This window comes from Desmodus rotundus, chromosome 3 (genome assembly GCF_022682495.2).
Source record: "Desmodus rotundus isolate HL8 chromosome 3, HLdesRot8A.1, whole genome shotgun sequence".
NCBI lineage: Eukaryota > Metazoa > Chordata > Mammalia > Chiroptera > Phyllostomidae > Desmodus > Desmodus rotundus.
In genome coordinates, this window is record NC_071389.1 from 30,023,498 (window position 1) to 30,049,248 (window position 25,751).

At 42.7% G+C, this 25,751-nt stretch overlaps 1 long non-coding RNA gene and 1 other non-coding gene across 2 annotated transcripts; one reads left to right on the top strand and one right to left on the bottom strand.

The window, feature by feature from the left end:
* Window positions 1–437: 437 nt before the first annotated feature.
* LOC123480812 (uncharacterized) lies at window positions 438–22,670 on the bottom strand. Its single transcript, XR_011650967.1, has 4 exons — window positions 22,537–22,670; window positions 20,435–20,497; window positions 7,069–7,179; window positions 438–571 (listed from the first exon to the last, which is right to left on the bottom strand). It is a non-coding gene; the product is annotated as an uncharacterized lncRNA (long non-coding RNA).
* LOC112314693 (small nucleolar RNA SNORD75) lies at window positions 16,041–16,104 on the top strand. The gene has a single exon (XR_002975824.1). It is a non-coding gene; the product is annotated as a small nucleolar RNA SNORD75 (small nucleolar RNA).
* Window positions 22,671–25,751: the final 3,081 nt, after the last annotated feature.

Below are 25,751 nucleotides of genomic sequence, written 5' to 3' on the forward strand. Positions count from 1 at the left end.
TGCCTCTCCCCTGGGCCCCCCACTTGGAACCCAGCCTGCGACTCAGGCCTGTGCCTCCACTGGGAATCAAACTGGCGACCCTTTGGTTCACAGCCTATGCTCAATCCACTGAGCCACACCAGCCAGGGCTGATCACTATTCTTTTGTATCCAAACAATAGCATGTATAGCCACCCCCCCCCAAAAAAAGAATTAAGCTATTTTCCTTGTTTACCTGTCTGTCTCTTTTTGCTAGACTGATTTTCTGGGGGGTAAAGGTTGGGTCACATCCATCTCTGTGCCCCCCAGGGGACAATAGAGCACCTGATATTAAAATAGGAGCATTTAATAAATAGTACTATTATGTCCCCCTTTCTGCCCCCAGCCCCCACAATCCGACTAACTCCTTTAGACCTTATAGCAGGATAGGAAATGGGAAAGTGCTGTGTCATGCTGGCTAAGCATCTCAAGTTTTTTTGGTACTTACCATCCCACTTTGCAGAAGTAGTGATTTTTTGTTGTTGTTGTTTTCCCTTACCAGCCTGGGGCTGAACAGTTATTTGGCCATTATTCATTTTCTTCTTGAGGAGGCACTGGAGACATAGATTTCAGAGCTTATTAATGGATGATTAATGGTACCCACAAATTAAACCAACAACACAGTGGCCTACTTCAGCCAAAAGAAAATTGCCATTTATTGTATCTTCCATGTGCCAGGTCCTGGTCTGGGCACTTGGGCTTAATTGTCTCATTTAAGAACCAAAAGATTTATCCTGGCCCAGGAAAATGGCAACACATATCCCCATGGGAATATAAACAATGAAATAGCAGGACAGAGTTCTGAAAAGAGAAGAAATCTGTTGAATATTTGTTGTCTAATTACATGATTGTGGAGTCTCTCTTTTTAGAGAACAGTAACAATTTCAGAAATGGAGGCAGAGGGGTTTTTTCTGTTTATCCTTCTGCAGGTCTTGGTATGTGCCTCTATCTCCATTTTGACAAATATGCCATTGTTTTGTCCTGACTTGTCCAGCAGTAGTCTGGGAAGAATTTTACCTGTTTTATTATCTTCATAGTCCCAGAACCTAAAGAAATCGAATGGGAAGCTACTGCAAAGATCAGACAAGAGAATTCTCAGGACTTTGAGAATATGACATTGGCAGCAGGATTGAAAGAAGGAAAGAAATAATATTTCTATAGCTCAGTGACATAGGAAACACTCGAGGATAAGCAGGTTGGAGGTTAAAAATAATAACAAACACCCTGAGAGGCGTGGAGTATTTCCTGCAATGCGAAAGGCCACTGATTCAATTCCCAGTCAGGGCACATTTCTGGGTTGTGGGCCTGTTCCCAGGTTGGGGTGCCAGCTGGAGGCAAGTATGCTAATGTGATATTACAGAGACTATAACGTTCATGGTGCCCCATGGTGTACAGCTGTGCCTTACAGTGGTATGACCAGACTGTATAACTCTGGAGTTTACTCTATTACCAACTCCTCTTTTTCTTTCTAATTGATTTTTTTTTGAGAGAGAGAGAAACATCATTTTTTTGTTCCACTTATTTATGCACTCATTGTTGATTTTTGTGTGTGCCCTGACTGGAGATGATATGCAACCTTAGTGTATCAGGACAATGCTCTCAACAACTGAGCTACTACAACAGGGCCCCTGACTCCTCTTTTAGAGAAGAACATAATCAGTTCGGTTTGAAGCAAATAACATCAGAATACTCCCAAGAAATCCAGGAGAAGGTTTTCAAAGATCATTATTGGAAATGTAGATTTAGAATCAGCAGAACAGTAGTTTAATTACAGATTTATTGTTCTGCTGTTTACAGGGGGCCTATACTCTGCTAGGTACCAGACATGCAAAGATAAATGAGACACCATCTATTGAAGTGTTTTGAAGAGTCACTAAATAGGATGAATTGGCTGAAGAGTGGTGAAATTCACAGAAATGCAGTGAAACATGTTATTTTGGATGAGATGATTAAAAGCCCACTTTGGGGCAGGTTGAATTTGAGATTTCAGGGAAAGATGGCCAGGAGGAAATTGGAAATACGTAAACATGAGCGTAAGCCCATGGGATACCTGTCTTGTTCATTATGTTATAACTTTAGTATTTAGGAGCGTGTTTTCTTGCACATAGTAGATACAATAAATATTTGTTAAACATACTAATAAATTATATTTTTGACATCATTCACAATATCATGGATACTTGAAATGGGAGGGGGGATGAAATTCCTGAGAGAGTGGAAAGAGGTAAGCTAAGACCAAAACCTCAGATAATTTCTATGAAGGTAGGAGGGGGGATAAAAGCAATTAAAGGCAACTCAAAAAGAACAGCATTTTTTGGATAAAGGGTCACTCGTGAAGATGTACTGTTTCTACCAAGAATAATTTCCTTTGGTCACCACCATCAGCACTTAAGTTTATTGCACCTAGGAAAGAGTAACAAAAAATAAAAGTAAAAAAGGAGTTAAGAAATCAATTAGATATACAAGCTGCCACCTGAAAATTTTACTTAGTAAGTTTCCTCTAAAATTCTTTAAATTGAAAAAATCTGGACTTCCGGCCAAGATGAAGGTGTAAGTAGACACACTGTGCCTCCTTGCACAACCAAAAGGACAACAATTTAAAAACAAAAAACAACCAGAACTAACAGAAAATCAAACTGTATGGAAGTTCAACAACCAAGGAGATAAAAAAAACATTCACCCAGACCAGTAGGAGGGGCGGAGACGTGCAGCCAGGCAGAGAGGACTCATGGCAAGGTGGCGTCTGGCAGACCCAGCGAGGTGGCAGATTGTGGAGCAGGGCAGGCAAAGCTGCAGCTGGCTGGGGAGGCAGCATTTGGTGGACTGGGTGACAGACCCTGCAACCCAGGGCTCCAGTGCAGAGAGATAAAGCCTCAAACCTCTGACTGAAAACACCTGTGGGGGTTGAGGCGGCAGCAGTAGAAACTCCCAGCCTCACAGGAGAGGACTTTGGAGAGACCCACAGGGGCCTAGAGCATGCACAAACTCACCCACTCGGGAATCAGCACCAGAAGGGCCCACTTTGATGGTGGGCAGCAGAGGGAGTGACTGGCGGACAGTGGAGCAAGCACCATTGCTCCCTCTCAGACCCCTCCCCCACGTACAGCATCACAGCGCAGCGACCAGAGTTACCCCACCCGGGTGAACACCTAAGGCTCTGCCCCTTTGCATAACAGGTGCGCCAAGACAAAAAAAAAAAAAAAAAAATGGCCCAAATGAAAAAACAGATCAAAGCTCCAGAAAAAATACCACTAAGCGACCAAGAGATAGCCAACCTATCAGATGCACAGTTCAAAACACTGGTAATCAGGAAGCCCACAGAAATGGTTGAATTTGGTCACAAATTAGATGAAAAAATGAAGGCTATGCTAAGAGAAACAAAGGAAAATGTACAGGAAACCAATAGTGATGGGAAGGAAACTGGGACTCAAATCAATGGTGTGGACCAGAAGGAAGAACGAAACATCCAACCAGAAAAGAATGAAAAAACAAGAATTCAAAAAAATGAGGAGAGGCTTAGGAACCTCCAGGACATCTTTAAATGTTCCAACATCTGAATTATAGGGGTACCAGAAGGAGAAGAGGAAGAACAAAAAATTGAAAACTTATTTGAACAAATAATGAAGGAGAACTTCCCTAATCTGGCAAAGGAAATAGACTTCCAGGAAGTCCAGGAAGCTCAGAGAGTCCCAAAGAAGCTGGAACACACCAAGGCACATCATAATTACATTAGCCAAGATTAAACATAAGGAGAGAATCTTAGAAGCAGCAAGAGAAAAGGACACAGTTACCTACAAAGGAGTTCCCATAAGACTATCAGCTGATTTCTCAAAAGAGACCTTACAGGCAAGAAGGGGCTAGAAAGAAGTATTCCAAGTATGAAACACAAGGACCTACATCCAAGATTACTGTATCCAGCAAAGCTTTCATTTAGAATGGAAGGGAAGATAAAGTGCTTCTCAGATAAGGTCAAGTTAAAGGAATTCATCATCACCAAGCCCTTATTATATGAAATGTTAAAGGGATTTATCTAAGAAAAAGAGATAAAAAATATGAACAGTAAGAATGACAGCAAACTCACAGTTATTAACAACCACACCTAAAACAAAAACAAAATCAAACTAAGCAAATAACTAGAACAGGAACAGAATCACAGAAATGGAGATCACATGGAGGGTTATCAACAGGGGAGTGGGAGGGGGAGAGAGGGGGGAAGGTACAGAGAATAAGTATCATAAATGGTAGGTAGAAAATAGACAGGGGGAGGGTAAGTATAGTATAGGAAATGTAGAAGCCAAAGAATTTATATGTATGACCCATGGACATGAACTATAGGGGGGGAATGTGAGGGGGGGGGGCAGGATGGAGTGGAGTGAAGGGGGGAAATGGGACAAATGTAATAGCATAATCAATAAAGTATATTAAATAAATAAATAAATAAAATCTTTAAAACAAAAAGAAATCTGTTATTAACTTGCTTGTTGCTGAGGGCTTTACATGGGGCTTTGTTAGGAAGGATTGCCTGGGGTCAGAGAAGTACTGATTGCATGAATTATATTCAATATTTTGCCCTATTTCTTTTTTTAAAGATTGTATTTAGTTAGCTTTAGAGAGAAGGGAAGGGAGGGAGAAAGAAAGGGAGAGAAACATCAGTGTGTGGTTGCCTCTCATGTGTCCCCCACTGAGGACCCGGCCTGCAACCCAGGCATGTGCCCTGATGGGGAATCGAACTGGTGACCCTTTGCTTCACAGGCCTGTGCTCAACCCACTGAGCTACACCAGCCAGGGCTTACCCTATTTCTTAGAAGTGAGGTCCCTAAATTTTTTCTCTGCCCAGTTCAAATAAGTATGCATTTTCTTTGCTGGGCAAGGCACTGGTTCCCAGTACAGTTCCTCAGATTTTAGCTCTCTCCATCTATAACCTTAAAGTAATATTCTCAAACTTGAGATTAGCATGGGGTCCCTTGTGAAAGGAAAAATATTCCTGAGGGCCTCCCAATGTTGGTTTGATTGGTTAACTTTAATTACTTAACTTTAATTTTTTTAAATTTTTTCATTCAGATTATTTAATATTTTAATAGGTTGCCCAGATGTAGTGTTGAAAATAATTGAAATCACTGTTTTATGAAAATGTTTTCTTTGGTAATTATTACTACTCTTGCTGCTGATAAACTATTGCTGTAAGATGAAATATCCAAGATGAGTTTCCTGTAAGCAACATCCTCCATGAACATGACTACAGCCCTAAAGCTGTAGTGCATCTTCTTCTAGGTTCCGCGTACCTATACTGCCCATGCCTTGTCGATGGTGACGCAGTTCTCCTACCATTTTTCTGTCCAAGCTAGCATGAAACCTTTGTTCATGCAGTGCTCTTTGACATTATCTAGACTTCACTTAACTAAGCAGTAGTTACATCACTGTACTCATTTGCTATGGTAGACAGCAACGAGATGCAACAGGTAAGGCAATTCGATATGAGTATAGAGCAAAAGTCCCAGAACAGTGATCATTTTAACATTAGGACCTGCTAACTGCAGCCTGCCATATGCTTATAAATCGTTACAATTAAAACTGTAAACCATTAAAGTTAAACCCATAAACCACTAGAGGTAAATGCTTGCATGTAATTGTAACAACAAATGCAATCATAGAAATCAAAATCACAGGGCAGCACTCAGTTATGAGGACACCAGATGATTCAGAATGTGTTTATGTTAATTTTTTGAATTATCACTACTAAAAGAAAACAATACAGTTAACAGTTCTCAGAGAACACTGGGATCCTTAAATTTACAAGAATTCAATTTATCAAATTATATTTGGGCCCTGACTGGAGTGGCTTAGTTGGTTGAGCGTCATCCCGCAAAGCCAAAGGTCGCTGATTCGATTCCCAGTCAGGGCACATGCCTGGGTTTTGGGCCAGTTCCCCAGGTGGGAGCGTGACAGAGGCAATTGAGGGATGTTTCTCTTCCTCTCTTTCTCCCTCACTTCCCCTCTCTCTGAAAATAAATAAAATCTAGGCTCAGTTGTCACCATTCTGGAGCAAGTCTGCCTAGGGCCAGCTGTAGTATGTGGACTCTGAACTTCATGTAGGAAAGATTTCACAACACAAAGCCAGGTGACAATGAGGATCCATTTATTAAAGCTGGGGATGGTGAAGCAAGGAAGAGCTTAGCAAGGAAGAAGCAACTGGAGAGCCTAGGCTAAGCTGCCTTAGTTCAATGGGAGGCCAGAGAAAATGGGGGCCTTAGGGATGGGCTCAGGGGATAAGCCTGGGACAAGTGGCCAGCTGCCCATTGCCTTGGAGTTTAGGAGACTCATGCGTGTGGGGAAAGAAAGGGGGGTACGAAGAAGGGAAAGGAATGGCACTGGCTGTTCCTCAGAGGGGGAGCACACTCCCCGAGTCCTTTGTCTTAAGGCTTTTATCTCTTTCTTGCAGGCGGGAATCTTAGAGGAGGTCTCAGGGGAGGGTTTCAGAAGAATATTCATCAGTTCTACAGGTGTGCCCTTTCAGGGTCCTGGTCTCCACTCAAAACTGGAAAAGTCAGCATTCTTGCTGCCTGTTATTACCAAAACCAATAAGCAGAGACAAGGGTTGAATCTTGATGGCGCTTTATTCAGATGCCAGCCATCTGAGAAGACAGCGGGTGTGTACCCTAACCATCTTAAATTCCATTTTAAATCGATCCTTTTTATAAAAGAAGAAAAGTGCAGGTAAGGGGTTTGGAATTCAGGGAAAAAGTTAGCCGGATAAAAGCCACAGCATACGCCCTGGCTGGTGTAGCTCAGTGGATTGACTACTGGCCTATAAACCAAAGGGTTGAAAGGGTTGATGGTTCAATTCCCAGTCAGGGCACATGCCTGGGTTGTGGGCCAGGTCTCCAGTGGGGGGCACATGACAGGCAAACACACATTGATGTTTCCCTCTTTCTCCCTCCCTTCCCCTCTGTATAAAAATAAATAAATAAAATCTTTAAAAAATAAAAAAATATATTAAAAAAAAAAAGCTGCATCATTCTTTCATCTGTGTCCTGGGCAGTGGGTGTCTCACCCTGGAGCACAATGGCTCAGATACCATCTTGATTGCTCGCAGTTCTCCTGAGGCACAAAGGCGGAATGGCTTAAGGTCTCCTGGAGTCAAGGTGGGGCATACCTTCAGTTCCTGAAACAATAGGTTTTTACATACATTGATTACTAAGCTCATTAGCTATTACCTGAAGCTAACATTTTTCCAGCATTTGAGTTCCCCATCACACTGATCGTTCTTTAGGCCTTGCAACTGGTTCTTGCATTGTCCACCTGGTTTTGCTACTTTTGGGGCCTGGAGCTGAAATACAACTGAGGCCTAGATGTTACTTCCTAGATGCCATTTCCAGGGAGGAAAGGCCAGGAAAGAAGAGGTTACCCTGGGGGTGAGGTCATTGTTTCCCCAGTTGTGCCCCCTGCTAGGCACTTGGGGACTTCTGGCCTGGTGACAATCTGTACCTGGCTGTCTTGCTCCCTGTTATGTTCAGCTCTCTGTCTCAGTTTCCCTGTTCCACTTGCAAAGGAATTTTCCTGGCTCCTTAATATACTGTCTCATTGACAACCCCCACCCCCCAATCCCCAATCTAATTTTCAGTACTCCTTCCTCTCTATTTCTGTTGCAGGAGAACCTCCTAAAAGCTCAGTTCTTCTCATTGACGCAGTAAAGAATGACAGGCCAGTGAGCCTACTAGTGTGCAAGCAAAGTTTATTAATGCTGAGTTCTAAAAGGAAAGCAAAGCAAGGGTAGCTAAAGCAGGGGTGGCAAAAGTAGGGTGGCCAGAGGCCAGTGGCCCAAAGAGTGGAGAGGCCAAGAGAAGAGAGAGTCCTTTGTTCTGAGGACTTACATAGTTGGTGGGGTGGGGGTGAAGAAGTTACATTTTGATTGGCAGGTAGAGGTGGTGCCAGCTTCCCCTGGGGAGACATGACTACCCAAACATAGGTATGAGTGCGGGTGTGTCAGCCAGAATTCTTACCTTGCTCTAGAGTCTATTTGTTCATTTTGCTTATGTGACAGGAGACAGGCAATTAGCCAAAGTTGTTTTATGGGTTTTTTTCTTTGTGCGCTGTGGACTCCTCCCCTTTCTCCCTTCCAGGCCTTGGAATGAATATACAGTCTCAAGGTTTTCCTTTTCCCAACTAGTGCACTGTGGACTCCTCCCCTTTCTCCCTTCCAGGTCTTGGAATGAATATACAGTCTCAAGGTTTTCCTTTTCCTAACTAGTGGAGATGATGCACACAGACTTTCACGGGGTCCCCCGCTCCTACCCTACCATAGCTTCACTTGTTCAGGACTCCTGGCAGCCTTATGGGAGCAGGCTCCAGGTTCCTGGGTGAATGTGTGAGTTTTGCTTTTAGCCTCCTCTATGAAGTTCTCTGTTAGATTGTAATGGTGAAGACCCTGCCTTTATTTCCCCTCTGGCCATTTCCACTGTAACATTTCCACTATACTCTGTGCTTATTTCTATCAATGATAACACTTATCACGTCATTCTATAATTATTGATTATTCCTTTTTCTGTCCCCTAGAAGGACACTGATCTTAATAGATAAATGTTATGGTGGTAGGAAGTACCTCAAAGCATTGAAGAGAAAACAGGTGGAGAACAATTGCATTGGACTAGCCATTCCTGAGGGCAGGGCCACATCTTTACCTCTGCTTCTCCAGTGTCCAGCAGTTGGTCTGCAAGCAGTTGGTGCTCAATGAATGTGGAATAAATGTATGAATGGTCTTGAGGGGCTGGCCACACCTTTGGTGATTGTGGGTTTTTTAATTTTTAAAATATTTTTTATTGTTCAAGTACAGTTGTTATATTTTTTAAAAGTTTATTTATTTATTTTTAGAGAGGGAGGAGGGAGGGAGAAAGAGAGGGAGAGAAACGTCAATGTGTGGTTGCCTCTTGAATGTCCCCAACTGGGGACCTGGCTGGCAACCCAGGCATGTGCCCTGACTGGGAATCAAACCAGCAACCCTTTCGTTCACAGGTCGGCACTCAATCCCCTGAATCACACCAGCCAGGGCAATGTGATTGTATTTTGAGTGTCATGAGAATGCAAAGGGGAACCACTTGGAGCCAGGAGACTGATGGGATCCTGCCCTCACCCTGTTCACTGCTTTGGGTGTGGTCATGGGTGTGTAAATCCCTCATTCGTATCAAGGGCAGAGACAGGACTAAACATCTTTGCTGAATTAATCAGTCTCAATTTCCCCACTTTCAAGAACTGAGGTTCCTGCTGATTTCCACTAGAGGCTAGCAAGAAGACTAAACATAAAACTAAAAACAGCCCTCCCTCAGTATTACTTTCTGAGTTCCCTGGGGGTGCAGAGCATTGTGGCTTGGCTCCACTAAAACTGAGCCAGCCACAGCCACTCTGGTCTGGATGGTGGCCTGGAATTGCTAACTGGAGGGAACTTTACTTGTAAATGGCACTGTCTGGGCCTGGGAATCACACTGTGACTTCTGTCATCCCCCTTTCTAGAAAACAACAACAACAAAATACAGGCATTTTCTTTTTTTAAGTGTTTAAGAATTGGGCCGCACCCTGGCTGGTGTGGCTCAGTGGATTGAGCCCAGGCCTGAAAACCAAAGGGCTGCATGTTCGATTACCAGTCACAGCACATGCCTGGGTTGTGGCCAAGGTTCCTCAGTCAGGGAAATGTGGGACACAAGCAATCAGTGTATCTCTCGCACATTGATATTTCTCTCCCTCTCCCCCTCCCTTCCCCTCTCTCTAAAAAGTAAATAAATACAATCTTAAAAAAAAAGAAAAAAGAGAATTCAGCCCCTAGTACCTTAGGTAGGGAAGAGCCAGCATGGGGGTTTTCACTGGAGAATTTTTTTAAAGATTTTATTTATTTATTTTTAGAGAGAGGGGAAGGAAGGGAGAAAGAGAGGGAGAGAAACACCAACATGCGAAACATTGATCAGTTGCCTCCTGTGTATGTGCCCCAACTGAAAAGGGCACCCTTATGGCAAAGGCTTATTTGTGAGATTTCCTAGTAAAAGGAAGTCAGATTCCCAAAGACCAGTGCTGGCAGAATTCAGAGAAGTTGCCTTCTTACCCTAACGAAGGGGGAAGAGCACCAGTACCTACACAAGACTTTGACCCTCACCCACATTCTGCCTGGAGAGGGAAATCCAGGCTCCATTGCAGGGTCTGGCTTTGGGGCTCCATAATGGCTAAAGAAGCAGGGAACAAATCCCCACCCCTATGCCAGGCTCAAGGCCAGCCTCCTCCCTCGGGTTGCACAACTTTGATCCAGGGACGGGAATTGGCACCCTGGCCTTCTGCAGCCTTAGGACTTTGATCTTTGAGGCTGAATGAGCTGAACATAGCTAATGCCAAACATGCCTTTTGTAACCTTTTTTGTTTTTTTGGTTTTTTCCATTTAAGGACATATCATGGACATTGAAAGGATAAAGTCATTGCCATTTGCTATCATGGCACCATTTGCTGAGCAGGACTATGACCTTGTTAAACATGACTTCCATTTTACTCTTCTAAGCTTATGTCCCCAGGACTGGAAATTAGGTACTAGAAAGCAAGAACAGAACGTGATTGACCTCTCCCTACAGACACGGGTGGAAGATAACATTGGCTCAACTGCAGCCCCGTGTTATAAAGCCCCAACAGCCCAGGGGCCCCACGACAGCACCCCCGCCCTCTTTTAATACGACTATAATCCAGTAAAAATTCAAAGCTCCAAACCCTCAATGCTGGTGTATCTCTCCACACCATGTCCCTCTCCTTTCTTGGAGAGAGATTAAAACTTTATTCTCTACACTTTCTCCTCCTTGTGAATTCTTCCACAGCCTGTGTCACCAACCTCCCTAACATTTTGGTGGCCCATATGGGGACATTCTCTATTTCTCCCTCTCCTCTGGCCTCCTGAGACCTGTGACTAGGGGAGCAGTGGGCAGCAGAAGCTCGACCGGGGCTAACCCCCTAACCCTGTCTCTGTGAGGTTTGGAGAGAGGATTCTAATCCTCTCCATCATTTCTTACCTGCCTAAGCTGAATCATGCATTCAACTCCTGTTTGGAATTTAGGCTTACCTCCACCATGCCCGCATTAAGTAAAACCAAGGATACAAAGAGGGGGGAAAAACCTCACCCCCTTTCCAGACTGTAAAACACTCTATATTCTCCTCCTGGAGACCTGGGAGCTTCTAAATCCTGGGAAAAATTGGGACTGCCTCTCAATGAAGAGAAAAAAAGGGACATTTTAAACTTTTCCACCCCTTCCCCTGATGAAACCAACGTCCTTCTAGGAGAAGCTTGCTTTTCTTTCCCTACATTTTTGAAATGCAAATACCTGGTCTTCTACAAGAACTCTTGTCTAGACCATCTTGTAAAATAAAAATTTTGGGAATATAATTCTTATCAAAAGGAGGGAAACCTTAGCTATAGCTGAGCAAATCAATTTAACTTATTTCAGCTATTCCTTTCTAAATTAGTAAATTCTCATAGAAGTTATTGAATGTCTAGGTTTTTTGAAATAACATGAAATACTGAAATGTAGATTGCTAGACTTTCTCTTGGCTTTTCATTACAAAGAGGCTACGGAGTGGATTCGGAGATGTAGACAAAGGTCTGTGCTTTCTTGGAGGCGTGTTTCTTGAAAGTGAGAGTGTGTTTGCCAAGAGAGGAACCTGCTTCTAATGGTCGTGAAATGTGTTCACACGTCAATCTGATAGGGGACTCAAGAATTGGAAAATTTTAGTCTAAGGTAAATAGTTAATAAGCCTAAGTAATGCATATGTTAAAGCTATTGTTTCAGAAACTACAGATAAGGCCCTGGTTGTCCTGAGAGACCGCTGACCTCCAGCAGCACCTCTAAACATTGGGTTCGGTACGTGACGGCACGAATGTTGTTGGTCTTTTCCGGTTTCAAATCTAGGGAATGCTGGTTGCTTACTTTTTGGTCATTATGGAAATTAAGGTTTCTAAAAGTTAAGTTCAAATTAAGATGGAAAGAAATTGTATGGTTTTAATAATAGAAGGTATGAGGCATGGAGAGGCAATTTTGAAGGACCAGGATTCAGAGAGATTTATTTTAAAGATGGTTAGTTCTACAGGGATAAGAAAGTCTGTTACTTGATCAACAATAAAACAATTTTTTTTTTAAAAAGAAAGTTTGTGAAAGTTGCAGAAAGGTTTGTGAAGGTTGTGAAAATGTTAAATTTGTGAAGCCCACGCCACCAACTACCCTAACAGACATTTTCCCACCACAACACTTACAGCTCTACTTTATCTTGGGACTATATAGGTTTCCATTGTACAAATACACAATAATTTATCTTGCCAATTCCTTTTATGAACATTTGGGTCATTTTTATCCTATAAACAACATAGTAATTATCCTGGCACATTTTCATTATTTCCTTTGGCTAAATTCCTTAGAATTGCTGAATCAGAAGGGATATGCATTTAAAATTTTAATACGTATTACCAAATGATCCTATAAAGATTACATACTATCTGCACTTCCAACAGTATATGAGTAGATCCCTTCTTTCATACTGTCCCCAATAGTGGGGCTTGACATTTTTAATTTTATCAGTCTAATGGGGAAAATGATTTGTATTTCTTTCATTATGAATGTGTTTGAATAACCTTTTCATCAAGGTGGTCAGTGACCCCAGCTGTGAAAGAATTCACAAAGAGAAAAAAGTGCAGAGAGTAAAGGTTTTATTTTACTTCCCCAAGATGGGGAAAGGGCCGGGTGTGGAGATATGCATCTGCATGGATGGGTGGGGGCTTTGAGCTTGTATTGGATTAAAAAAGGGTGGGCTGCTGTCGTGAGGCCCCTGGGCTGTTGTAATACAGGCTGCAGTTTATTCCAATGTTATCTTCTGCCTGTGGCTGTAGGGAGTGGTTAGTCACATTGTATTCTTGCTTTCCAGTAATTTCCAGTCCTGGGGACAAGGTCAGAAAAGTAAGATGGCGGTCCCGTTTAACAAGGTCATAGGTCTGCTCCGGAACGGTACCAAGATAAGAAATGGCACTGGCTTTGTCCTTTCACATTTCATAGCTATTTTTCTTTCTTCTCTTGAGAACTACCTGTTAAGAATGTTGCCTGTTTTATATCAAAATATTTCTTTTTCTTATTGATTTTATAGCAGTTCTTTCCAAAGTAAGATTTGAACCCTTTGACCATTAAATATTGCAGTCTTCTCTTACTTTGGCTTTCATTTTTTAATCTTTTTTATGCTGACTTTTGCTGAAAAACTCACTTTTAAATAGTGAAGACTATCAATATTTTCCTTTATAGTTTCTAATTTTGTTTTTAAAATTAAGAAAGGCCTTCTCCACCCCAAGATTATGAAAAATAGTCTCTTATTTTTTTTTGTTTGTTTAATATTCAAACCTTCAAATCTTCTGAAATTTTTTTGTTTAAGATTTTATTTATTTTTAGAGAGAGGGGAAGGGAGGGACAATGAGAAGGAGAGAAACATCAATGTGTGGTTGTCTCTCATGTTTCTCTTACTGGGGACCTGGCCCGCAACCCAGGCATGTGCCCTGACTGGGAATTGAACTGGCGACACTTTGGTTCACAGCCTGTGCTCAATCCACTGAGCTACACCAGCCAGGGCCCAAACCTTCTGAAATTTATTTTGTGTGTAGTATAAGGTAGGAGTCCAACTTCCCCCACCCCAAATGGTTAGTTGATTATGTAGACATTTAACGTGGCATCTTAGGCACTTTATGAACTGGCCTCATCCTCCTTCTCTAGTTTTACCCCCGCCCTTTTCTCCCAGGAACCCCATGATCCCTTCTTATCAAACCACATATGGTTCCTGGAATGCAACATCCTGTCCACTTCATTCCACCACAGCTTGGGACAAGTTAGTTGCTCCACTCAGGCCACCCTTTCCAGCTACCTCTAACTCCCTGACCAACAGCTGTTTATCCTTCCAGAAAATTCCTGGCATATGGTAGGTAGCATTAAAGGTTTGTCGATTGAATGAATAAATCAATCACTTCTACCCACTTTCAGCACAGAGTGGCCTCTGTGGGTGATGTGCAATGGAAGGATGTAAAATTGGGAAGTGAATTTCACAGGAGAAATCAGTACTGCCATATGACTTAATCTGCTTCCTGCTGTGGTTCTGCCTTGCCGGCCCTGCCCATGCCACTCCATCCTCTTCCCCTCTCTTTTCTAGCACCAGACCAAAGGTTCCACTTGGCCGCAGCCTCCTTTCCACCATTTTAATGCAGCATTGATCTGTGTGACTGTGATTCCTACCCTGATACAATTACAGTCTCTATAGCAACACCTACAGTGCTCCATAAACGTGTGCACGTGAAACCAGGAAAGACCGGAAAATTCCTGCTGCCTGTCACACACCGAACCCAGTCAGCAGACAGGGATTGAACATTTATGGGCGCGTTATTCGGATTGACAGCGATCTGAGAAGACAGCAGGCTCTTACCCTAACAGACTGCCTAACATTTCCTTCCAAGCCAGCCTTTTTATAACAAAGAATAAACTGTGGTGAGGGGTTTTGAAATTCAAAGAAAGTTAGATTAAAACAAAAACAAAAAACACCCTGCAGGATTCTCTCCCTGGGCAGTTAGCTGTTCCCAGGGGCTGGCAGTCATCTGCCCCTCCCTGGAACACAATGGCCGGGATGCCTCCACCTGTTCCCCAGGCGGTAATCTTTAGCAGTGCCCCTGGAGGTCAGCTGTCTCTCAGGAGAGCCAGGATGGGCCTTACCTGCAGTTTCTGAAACAATAGCTTTAACATATGCATTCCCTACTACTAGGCTTATAAACTATTTTCCTTAAATTAAAATTTTCCAACTCTTGGGTCCCCTATCACACCCACATGTGTGAGAATGACAGAGAGACAGGGAGAGAGGGTGCAACCTTTCTGCAGAATCCTCCGTTCAGGGGTCCGGCTATCTCTCTAGCAAGGGTGTCAAACTCATGTTCACTGGAGGTCACATCAGCCTGTGGTTGTCTTCAAAGGGCTGAAGGTAAATTCAACTCCTTAACAGTTAAGGAGTAGTTACATTTACACAGTCCTAAAATTATTTTGGCCCTTTGAAGGCAAATGAGAGGCTGATGTGGCCCTGGTGAAAATGAGTTTGACACCTCTGCTGTAGGGTCTGGGGAAGAATTTCAGCAGCTTAACTGGGTGTGTGGAGGATAGTTCTCCTCCCCCAGCCTATCTTGCAGTTTATTCTGAATACAAATAATAATCACTACCATTCACAAAGTTCCTACTATGTACTGCCAGGCACTTTACATCCATTGTTTCATTTAATCTGTTGACCTTAAAAAAGACAAAGAGCCAGTTATTTTCCAGCAAAATGTGTTTATTCTGAAATAGCAGAGGAATTTTCTCTGGAACCATAGGAAAGTCCCAAGAACAAAGGAGAGGGGTTAGCTTTTTATGGAAGGAAGGAGGAAAGTTGGGAGGAGTTGTTTTAGAAGAGTTGAGAGTGGGAATGAATGTGATAATTTCAAATTGGCTGGCCTATATCACCCTGGCTGGTGTGGCTCAGTGGGTTGAGCACCAGCCTGCAAACCAAAAGGTCACTGGTTTGATTCCCAGTCAGGGTACATGCCTAGGTTGCAGGCCAGGTCCCTGTTTGGGGCCATGTGAGAGGCAGCTGATTGTTTCTTTCCCTCTTTCTCCCTCCCTTGCCCTCTCTCTAGAAATGAATTTTTTAAAAATTTTAAATTTATTTAAAAAATAAAATCTCTATTTCACAGATGAGGACATTTGCCCAAGGTCACACAGCTATCAAAGGCCACAGCAAGGATTTAAACACAATTGTATCAAACAACCAGCCTGGTTGATTCACAACCAGTGTAGTCAGGCTTCCTCCAGGTTGGAGGTTCAGGGCTGTGAGATTCCCAGTTCCCCAGCCTGACAATCTAGGCACTCCGTAACTACTAGCGAACTCTGCGTAGTGCACTTCTCTGTATGTCCTCATTCAATGATTCAACAGCCTTTGTTGATCTTACTGAAATGTACACTGTCTTTAATCCTGTGATGGTTTAAGAGTAGTGGACAAAAGGGATTTCTGAAAAACATTCTATTCTGTGGCTTAAATATTTATGACATTAATGTTAAATGTGGCGCAGTAAGTTTTGTTGGGTATTCTTTGTGTCTGTTTTCTAGTTCTGTGCCCAAAGAGACCAGCTGCCTGGGTCCTAAAGTGCAGCCATCGCACTCTCGCCATGGGCAGATAGGCACTAAAAAGAACTGACTGGAAGTTGGAATGGTGGACTTGAGTCTTTGACATGTCTGGACTGGCTTTATTTATTTATTTATTTATTTATTTATTGCTGTGGGACACACATTTTCATCTGTGGATGGCATGCTTGGGGTGCAGATTTTGGAGACATTTAAAATAAAGGTGTAAACAGTTGGTTTGGCTACAAGGCCTGCAGCAAAGAGGTTTAAGCAAAGGCAGACCTCTTATCCTGAAGATTTCCAGGCAGCATAGCTCAGGGACCAAGTTGAAAGGCAGCTGGATGGATACTCATGGGATAGAAGATCGAATAACCTTAAATTTTAATAAATGTTTATTAACAAACAAAAAAAGAAACAAATATATAATCTTTGAAATTGGCCAAAAAAATTTTAATGTTTTTAAAGATTTTATTTTTTTAGACAGAGGAGAAGGGAGGGAGAGAAACATCACTGTGTGGTTGCCTCTCACGTGCCCGCTACTGAGGACTTGGCCTGCAACCCAGGCATGTGCCCTGACTGGGAATTGAACCAGTGATCCTTTGGTTTGCAGGCCAGCACTCAATCCACTGAGCCACACCAGCCAGGGCCTTTTCCTGACTTCTAAATGTTGCAGGGCAAAACAGAACCTTGGTCCTCATTTCTCTGTCTCACTCACTCCCTGGGTAAGTTCATCCAGTTTCAGGACCTTAAACATTTATATAGCCCTGATCTCACCACTGGCCTCCAGACTCATGTACCCAACAGTCTGCTTGGCTCCCCTCTTTTATGTCTGGGAGGGATTTCCAATTCATCTTGTTGAAAAAGAACCCTTTCTTCCTTAGCACTTAGCATATACTGGTTTCTCAGTGTTCCCCATTTTAGTAAAGGACACCAATCTTTGCCTAGTTGCTCAGGTCAACATCCCAGGGGTCTTCCTTTATTCTTCTTTACCTCATATTCCTCATTTAACTCATCCTATCAGCTCTGTCTTCAAAATGTATCCTGAATCTGACCAGTTCTCACCACGTTATTACTTCTACCATTATCTAAGTCACCACTACCTCAAATATGGTTTACTCTTAGAGTTTCCTAAACAGCCACAGATGCAGTCTGGATGCCTGTACAAGGCCTGGCTTATTCACTGCAACCAAAGGCCTAACCCTCAACTCAACTTTGGTTGGGGATTCCTAACTCAGGGGAGATTACTAGCATTTATATACTCCAAAAAGACTTATATAGAATTATCCCTGGATAGATAGCTCAGTTGGTTAAAGCATCGTTCTGACTGATACACCAAGGTTGTAGGTTCAGTCCCCAGTCATACAATAATCAACCCCCTGGCTGGCGGTGCTCAGTGGATTGAGTGCTGGTGTGAGAACCAGGGGGTTACCCACTCGGTTCCCTGTCAGGGTGCTCACCGGAGTTGCGGGCCAGGTTTCCCCACTGGGGGCCTGCAAGAGGCAACCGATTGATGTATCTCTCACACGTGGACGTTTCTTTCGCTCTCTCTCTCTCTTCCCCCCTCTCTAAAAAAGTAAATGAATAACATCTTTTAAAAAATCAGCCCTGGCTGGTATAGCTCAGTGGATTTAGTGTGGGCTGTGAACCCACAGGGTTGCTGGTTTGATTCCCAGTCAGGGCATATGACTGGGTTGTGGGCCAGGTCCCCAGTAGGGGGCACAGGAGGTGCAACCACACATCGATATTTCTCTCCCTGTCTATCTCCCTTCCTTCTCTTGTCTCTAAAAATAAATGAATAAAATCTTTAAAAAAAAATCAACCAATGAATACATAAATAAATGGAACAACAAATTGATGTTTCTCTCTCCCCTTCCTCTCTAAAATTAATAAATAAAAATTAAGGGAAGGTGAGTATAAGGAGACTAAATGGTAATGGAAAAATTTAAATTAAAAAAATATATACATAAGAAAGCCCTGGCTGATGTGGTTCAGTGGATTGAACACTGGTATGTGAACTGAAAGGTCGCTGGTTCAATTACCAGCCAGAGCACATGCCTGGGTTGCCGGCCAGGTCCCCCACTGGGGGCCTACAAGAGGCAACCAATTTATGTTTCTCTTCCTCTTTCTCCCTCCCTTCCCCTCTCTCTAAAAACTAAATAAAATCTTAAAATATATATATAAATTAAAAAATAAAAATTAAATAAATACATAAAATTTTAAAAAGATATTAGAAAATCAATATATTAATTAACCATGAAAAAGACTGCTTTTCAAGGATGGGTATGCTCCTGCCTGCCCTCCATAACTCTTTCTTCCTGGCACTAAGGAATATAGGAGGCAAAATGTTAGTAAGAATTTTGCTTTGATGTGGAAGGAATCAGGGAAAAGGCAATAAAATGGTTCTAAGGACTAATTCGCTCTGGCTTAAGGAAAGCCAAGGGGCTCTAAAGACCCCCATTCCCTGCATCAGAAATGCCCTGCCCAGTGACTCCCTCCCTTCCATAGCAATTTATACCATCTCAATTTCTTTAGTGAGTGTCTTCAGAATAATGCTCATTGAGTTGGCTCCTTAGGTATGCTCTGAGTGAGAGATAACAGTTTTGTTAAAAGAGACAACAGGCTCAAAGTGGAGTCTCTCGTGCTAGGCCTCACGGCAGCAAATCAAGACTTAATATGTAACCTAATTACAGTTTCAACTTTCCCCAGAAATGTGATTTTCAACCAGCCAACCTGGAACTTCCTAGTCAGCACTAGGAGGCAATCCACTGATAGACCCCTTAGGAGGACAACCTTGCCTGAAACAATGCATTCTTTGCTAATAATTTTCTTTTTGTTCCCTCTATGCCTCTAAGAAACTTTTCCTTTTCAGCGCTCAGTGGAGCTCCTTTCTACTTGCTAGGTGGGATGCTACCTGATTCACAAGTTCTTCAATAGAGCCAATTAGATCTTTAAAATTTACATGGTCGAATTTTTGTTACTTAACAGTTTGTTAGAGTTTTAGCAGGAATTTGCCACCTGATGGACTCAGAGGAGGAGTGTTTCCTCCCTTTGACTTCAGGGATACGCGATGGTCATCCTCCCACATGACCAACTTTTCACCATCTGGAAAGGACTACACCTTATTCCAATACTGAAGTACCTCCCTGATGAAGACGCTTACTACGTAGGCTTTGGCTTCCTGCAGCCTCCTGACTTAATTATCCCATCGATTTTGTATATTTTACCTAATTAATCTTCCCAAGGTACTTTATTTTTTCTCCTTGCTTAGAAATCTTTTCTGTCTCTGCCAAGTTCAAACATCTGGACTAAGCAATGAACATCCAACATTACCTACTCTCCAGATGAAGTGACCCACTGGCTAAGCATCTTTGGTCCTTCTTGCTAACATGCCTTTGCTAATTAATGTTCCGGCCATGTGCCCTCCCTTCATTTCTGCCTGTTAAAATGATACAAACATCATGGGAAAATGCCATCTCTAAAGTAATAGCTTTCAACCTTTTCTAGTTTATGTTCTGTGAATCACTTTCCAAACGCCCTTGGTTCCACTATTACAGAAATGTTTTTATAATCTATTTTTCCCATATTCACAGGCATCATTAAGAATAAATTGAATTTCTATGATTAAATCACAAACAAATAAATGGAATAATTATTTCAGTGGTTCAGATTACAACAACACAGTTAAACCATAAACACAAAAGTAAGAAATGCTAAAAATAATAGTGGTTTTCTTTCAGTAATGGGAATATTTACTCCTTTTTATATTTTTATAAGTTGCAATGGTGAACATGTACTAGTTTTATGAAGGAAACACATCAAATTTTTTAAAGAAAAAATACCTAGATGGCAAGTATCTTAGTTGCAGGTCCTCTAAAGTCACACCCTGAGACAAAGACTCTGGTAGGTCATTTATGCAGAGGGCGATTCCAGGAAATCAGAAGGAAGGGAGTGGGGAATGAGCTTGAAAAGGGGAAAATGCCAATATATTAACTGGTTAATACTATGGGCAACTGGGGTGAATCCACGTAGGGAATCCTCTGAAAAACCATGAAAACCAAACCTCAGAATTGTCCCAGTAGAAGCTGGGGAGGCTCACACATTTACCCACACATCTCTGTCCCTCCATTTCTTGAGGGCTTCCCCAGAGACCTCAACTTCCTCACTCTTCCAGATTTCAGCTGCACAGAGCCAAGCCGCCTGCTGAGGAGGAGTGAAAGCCCTAGAACAGCAAAATCCATTTACCTGATTGGTATACAGGTCCTCTGGTCCTGAACTTTGTTCTTGACTTCTCCAACTAAGCCCAACCTAGAGCAAGCAGGAAATACCAGTAAGTAAAACACTGGGAAGTCGAAAGACTTGAGAAGGCATTTCCTCATCTCTCTGACTTCATCACATTCCTCTCACATTCTAGAAACTTCTACCAAATGCTGCAATGCTCAATGAGACAGGGCTGAGAACTTGTCTCTAGTGGACCAGAGTGGGGCATGGGAGACCCCTTTGGGAGATCCCTCCTTCCTTGGAGACCCCTCTCACTTTCCAGGTCTTTATGTGTTTCAGCCTCATCCCCTTGCATCCCAAAAGGGTGCCTCTGAGCTTGTTCTTCTGGGTCTGCATTCTGTCTGTCGCACATGAGCCCCGCAGGGCTGTGAACCTTGAAGCCAGAAGACAAGGGTGGTCCATTTTTTGTCCTAACAAAAGGACTAGATGCTATGGTCTGAATGTTTGTGTACCTCCAAAATTCATATGTTGAAATCCTGATGCCCAACATGATGGTATTAGTACCTGGGGCCTTTGGGAGGTGATTAAATCTTAAAAGTGGAACTATCATAAGCGGGATTAGTGCATTATAACAGAGAATCCAGAGAGATCCCTTTCCCCTTCTGCCAGGTGAGGATATAGTAAGTCTGTAACTTGGACGAGGGCCCTTACTCAATCATGCTGGCACCCTCATTGTGGACTTCCGGCCTCCAGAAGTGGAAGAAATAAATTTCTGCTATTTATAAACCACCCAGTCTGTGGAATTTTGTTATAGCAGTCTGATTGCACTAAGATACTAAGGCTTAGTAAATGCTCAGTAAATGTTAGTCAAAAGCATGATTCCTTCATTATTCTCTCCTCTTTCATATCTCTGTCTCTTTCCCTGGACCAGACCCTTCCCCTTAGCATATGTTCATGTTCAAGTTTCCCACATAGTGAAAAACTTTCCCTCCATCCCTCCATCTGCTTTCCTCTCAAGCCACTAAACCATCACTTTCCTTCTTAGAGTATTCTTGAGATTTCTGCCGTCTTGTTCTCCAAATCTTCATCTCCTCTCCTATACTAAATCTAGACCATCTTCTTCAGGAATAACCAATCATTCCACTAAGCCAGCTCACCAATGACTCTCATGTCAACCAAATCCAAGTTTCTGCTGTAGAGATTAGAGAGCATGAATATAAGGAGTATGGCAACTAGTAGATCATCAATAAAATGCTAGTTGTTCTTTTTTGTCTTAGTTTAGCTAACGTTATATTCACTTCTGGCTCTTTTCCTGGGGGAAAGGGGCTTCTCTATTTTTTTTTTTTTTTAGAGAGAGAGAAACATCTATTTGTTGTTCCACTTATTTATTCATTCATTGGTTGCTTTTTGTATGTGCCCTGAGCAGAGATTAAACGCACACACTTGGCGTATGGGGATGACACTCCAACCAGCTGAGCTGCTCAGCCAGTGCCAATACAGTTTTATATTTCAAAGAGCGCACGGCAAAGTTTACATGCTAAGGCTTTAATGGGACGCTCAGTAAATAATTCTCAGGGCAACAAAATACATAGTTATGTAACAGAACCACTGGGTTCTATTGTCCACCGCTGATAACCGTGACTCCCATGCCAGAGTCTTATGAAAAGGAAAAGAACTATTTATTCAAGTTATACAGGTTTAGAATAATGGCAGAATTCTCCCATTAAATCCCATGCCCTTTAGAAACAAAAGCACTCACAAACTCATAATCCTGCCTCCCCTTGCCAAACCAGGCCGGTCAGAGGTACTGTCTCTTAAGAAAAGAAGTAGAAGTCCACAGCTTGGGATCTGTCCCCAACTCCCCCACCTTCACTTCGCTGGCTCAGTTTAGCATTCCCAGCTTCTCCCAGTCATCCCTGCTCGGCCAGGCTCCTGCTTTTCATAGGAAACCACGTCCTCATTGTGGGCTGTGGAAGTCTTTCTGCATCCTTTTAAACTGCATGGCCAAGACCCCGTTCTCTGCTCCCAAGCCACATGGTTAAGAAGGAAGAGAGAGAGACAGACAGACAGACAGACAGACAGAGACAGAGAGAGACAGAGCGAGAGCCTCTCACAGCTCTCCTTACTCTCTTTCCCACATGGTCCAGAACTCAAGTGCGGCTGCTGCTCTTGCGTTTAAATCCTGGGGCAGATCTTCCTCCATAACCCCATTTTTGACTCCTCCCACACTGGATTACACCTGACAGTAGTCTGGTCTTTTGTGCCTTTCTCGGCTGCCATTATTAGCCCAGGCGGGCATGACTCCAAGACGTAGGAGCCACCACCAAGCCTTTCTTGCAGGTGCAGCAAGCCCCTCCGGCTACATTCCATCACCAGTTAGAGTCCCGCCCATCTGCCTGGCTCCTAGCTATGCAGGCACAGCTACTTAACATTAAAGTTTTTTAGATGTGTAAAGTAATTCTTAAAGGCCTTGCTCAGCTTCCCCTTCCCCACCCCTCCACCCCCCCACCCCTGCCATATTAGTGGGGGAACTTCCTCATTTGGGGGGACCCTGACATTTCCTGTTACAGTTATAACTACTATCTTCTCATGTACTTAGGAGTAGGAGTCATTATGACTCTTAGTTTTGTTTTGTTTAATGATTTTATTTATTTAATTTTGGAGAGAGGGGAAAGGAGGGAGAAAGAAAGGGAGAGAAACATCAATTTGCGAGACACATCGATCAGTTGCCTCTCATATGCCCCCAAACTGGGGACCTGGCCTGCAACCCAGGCATGTGTCCTGACTGGGAATTGAACCAGTGACCTTTTGGTTCACAAGCCTGTGCTCAATCCACTGAGCCACACCAGCCAGGGAAGTTGGGTTTTTTTGGGGGGGGTTTTTTTTTTTGAGCCTCACACATTTAGTGGATCACCAAGTGCTGCTAATTCTGCTCCTAAATATTTCTAAGATGTGTTTTTTCTAATTTATGATGAAGTGTGAGCTGCTGCCCTAGGACAGACCCTCCGCCTCCCACGTAGATGACTGCCGACTGCCTCTTAACACGTATCCCTGCTTCCAGTTTTGCACCTTTTCCAATGGTCTCTTCCTTCACTACTACCGGAATGACCTTTATAAAATCCGTATCTGATCAGGGCATAATCCTGCTGAGACCATCACCCTGTTCTCCTCAGGATGAACTCGAAGGTTTTTGACTTAACATACAGAGCCATACTTGCCAGTCCCTTAAACAATCTTCTCTTCTTATCTCTGAACCTTTTTTATTTTTTATTTTTCTGAGAAAAGCTAACACCAAGAAAATGTTTTAATTGGATGGACCTAGAAGGTATTATGCTAAGTGAAATAAATCAGTCAGAGAAAGACAAATATGATACAATTTCACTTACAAGTGGCACTATAGAGTTGGAAACCCAATATTCCAACGTTGTGGGTTTGATCACTGGTCAGGGCACATAAAAAAATTAACTAAAATGAAGTTAAAATAGAAAAATAAAATTAACTTAAATGTATTCAAATTTTTAATAAAAATTTATTTTAAAATAAAAAAAGAACCAATGAATGCATAAATAAGTGGAACAATAAATCAATGTTTCGCTAAAATCAGTAAATTTTTAACAATTAAAAAAGAAAATAGAAGTCTTCTTAAAGCAATGCCACTTGTTTTGTTTCCAAGTTATATGACCCAAATCACAAAATCTATTATCCAAAATTACTTTTTATGGTCTACCAGTAGTTTTCAAAACAAAGAATTGGAAATGACTTGCATAAGGGTTTAGGACCCAGTCATTAGAATAATCACTATTTCCAAGGGTCCCTTTTTTAGTGGCCTCAAGGTTTTTACTTTGGGACAATGTGTCCTAGAAGGTGGCTGAGAAGCTAGTCTTTTGTAAAACAGGAGAAGGACTGTGAAAGGGGTGGTGGGCTCTCAAGCTTATCTGTTTTAGAAAATACACCATCAATTAGACCCATTGCTCTGAAATTTCTAGGAGGGCTAAGTGTGGTTGTGCCTTACATGTGACAAAGCCTTGGGGCCACAAGTAACAGCAAAAGCCACAGTGCTGTGGGAGTCCACTGTGTTACAACAATGATTCAGCAGTTAATCAGGTGGCAGTCATCAGTTGACTGTTGCACTTCAGACTTTTAAAAAGTCAGACTCAAAATAAATAAATAAATATCCTGCAGAAGAAAAGATGGAGGTGGTACATCAGACCATGGAGAAGATGGTGGAAGGGATGGGATACACAGCATGTATCTGTCTGTTGATAGCGAGTGTTTGCTAGGCTAAGATGAGTGTGAGGCATGCTGAATTTTGATTACATAAGCTGGAATCCGAGTGTCTTGGGATAGATGTTGTGAAACAATGGACATCTGGTCCATCAGGGCACACTTGTATTGAGACAACAGGGAGTAATCCAGGGTGGTTAAAAACACAATAAAGAGGTGGGGGGCTGAGTGCCATCAGGGGAGTAGAGAGGAGCAGGGAAGCCACAGGTGTGGGGAGAGAAAGGCAGAGCTACACTGGGACAACTCTGCTTCTTGTCGACTCCTGCCAAGGAAGACATAAATACAAAACACCTCTCAGGTCAAGAGGCAGGGGCTATTTGACATTTCAAATCTGTAACTTAACAGCCAGATGACTTTGGGCAAGCTATTTTACCTTGTTGAATCTGTCCAGTCTGTAAAACAGACCGCGAATACTTTTGAGAGGCTTCCAGCATGCTGGTAACCTCAATTATCCTCACCTGGATGATAGTTACATTGCAAAAAAAGTCACAGAGCTGTATGTTTAGGATTTGTACATTTTCTTGTATGTACACTATACTATATAGTTCAATAAAAATATATACAAGAAATAAAATTAAAAAGAAAATTCTCCTTCCAGGGCTGCTGTGAAGGTTCGATAAAACCATGTTTATAAAGTCTCGCACGGCCGTGGCCCAGTACCTCAGTTGGTTGGAGCATCCTCCAGATGCAGGGGGTTTGCAGGCCCACCCCCAGCGAGGTACACATCATAGTCAACCAATGCATGCATAGATGGGGGTGGGGGGACAGCAGCATGTTGATATTTTTCTCTCTCAAATTATTAATAATAAAAGTCTAGGCCCTGGCTGGTGTGGCTCAGTGGGTTGAGTGCCAGCCTGACAACCAGACGGTCACGGGTTCAATTCCAGGTCTGGGGCACATGCCTGGGTTCCTGGCCAGGTCCCTAGTGGGGGGAGGGGTGTGAGAGAGGCAACCACAGATTGATATTTCTCTCCCTCTTTCTCCCTCCCTTCCCCTCTCAATAAATGAATGGATGCATGAATGAACAAATGTCTAGTACAGTTAGACATTAAATGCC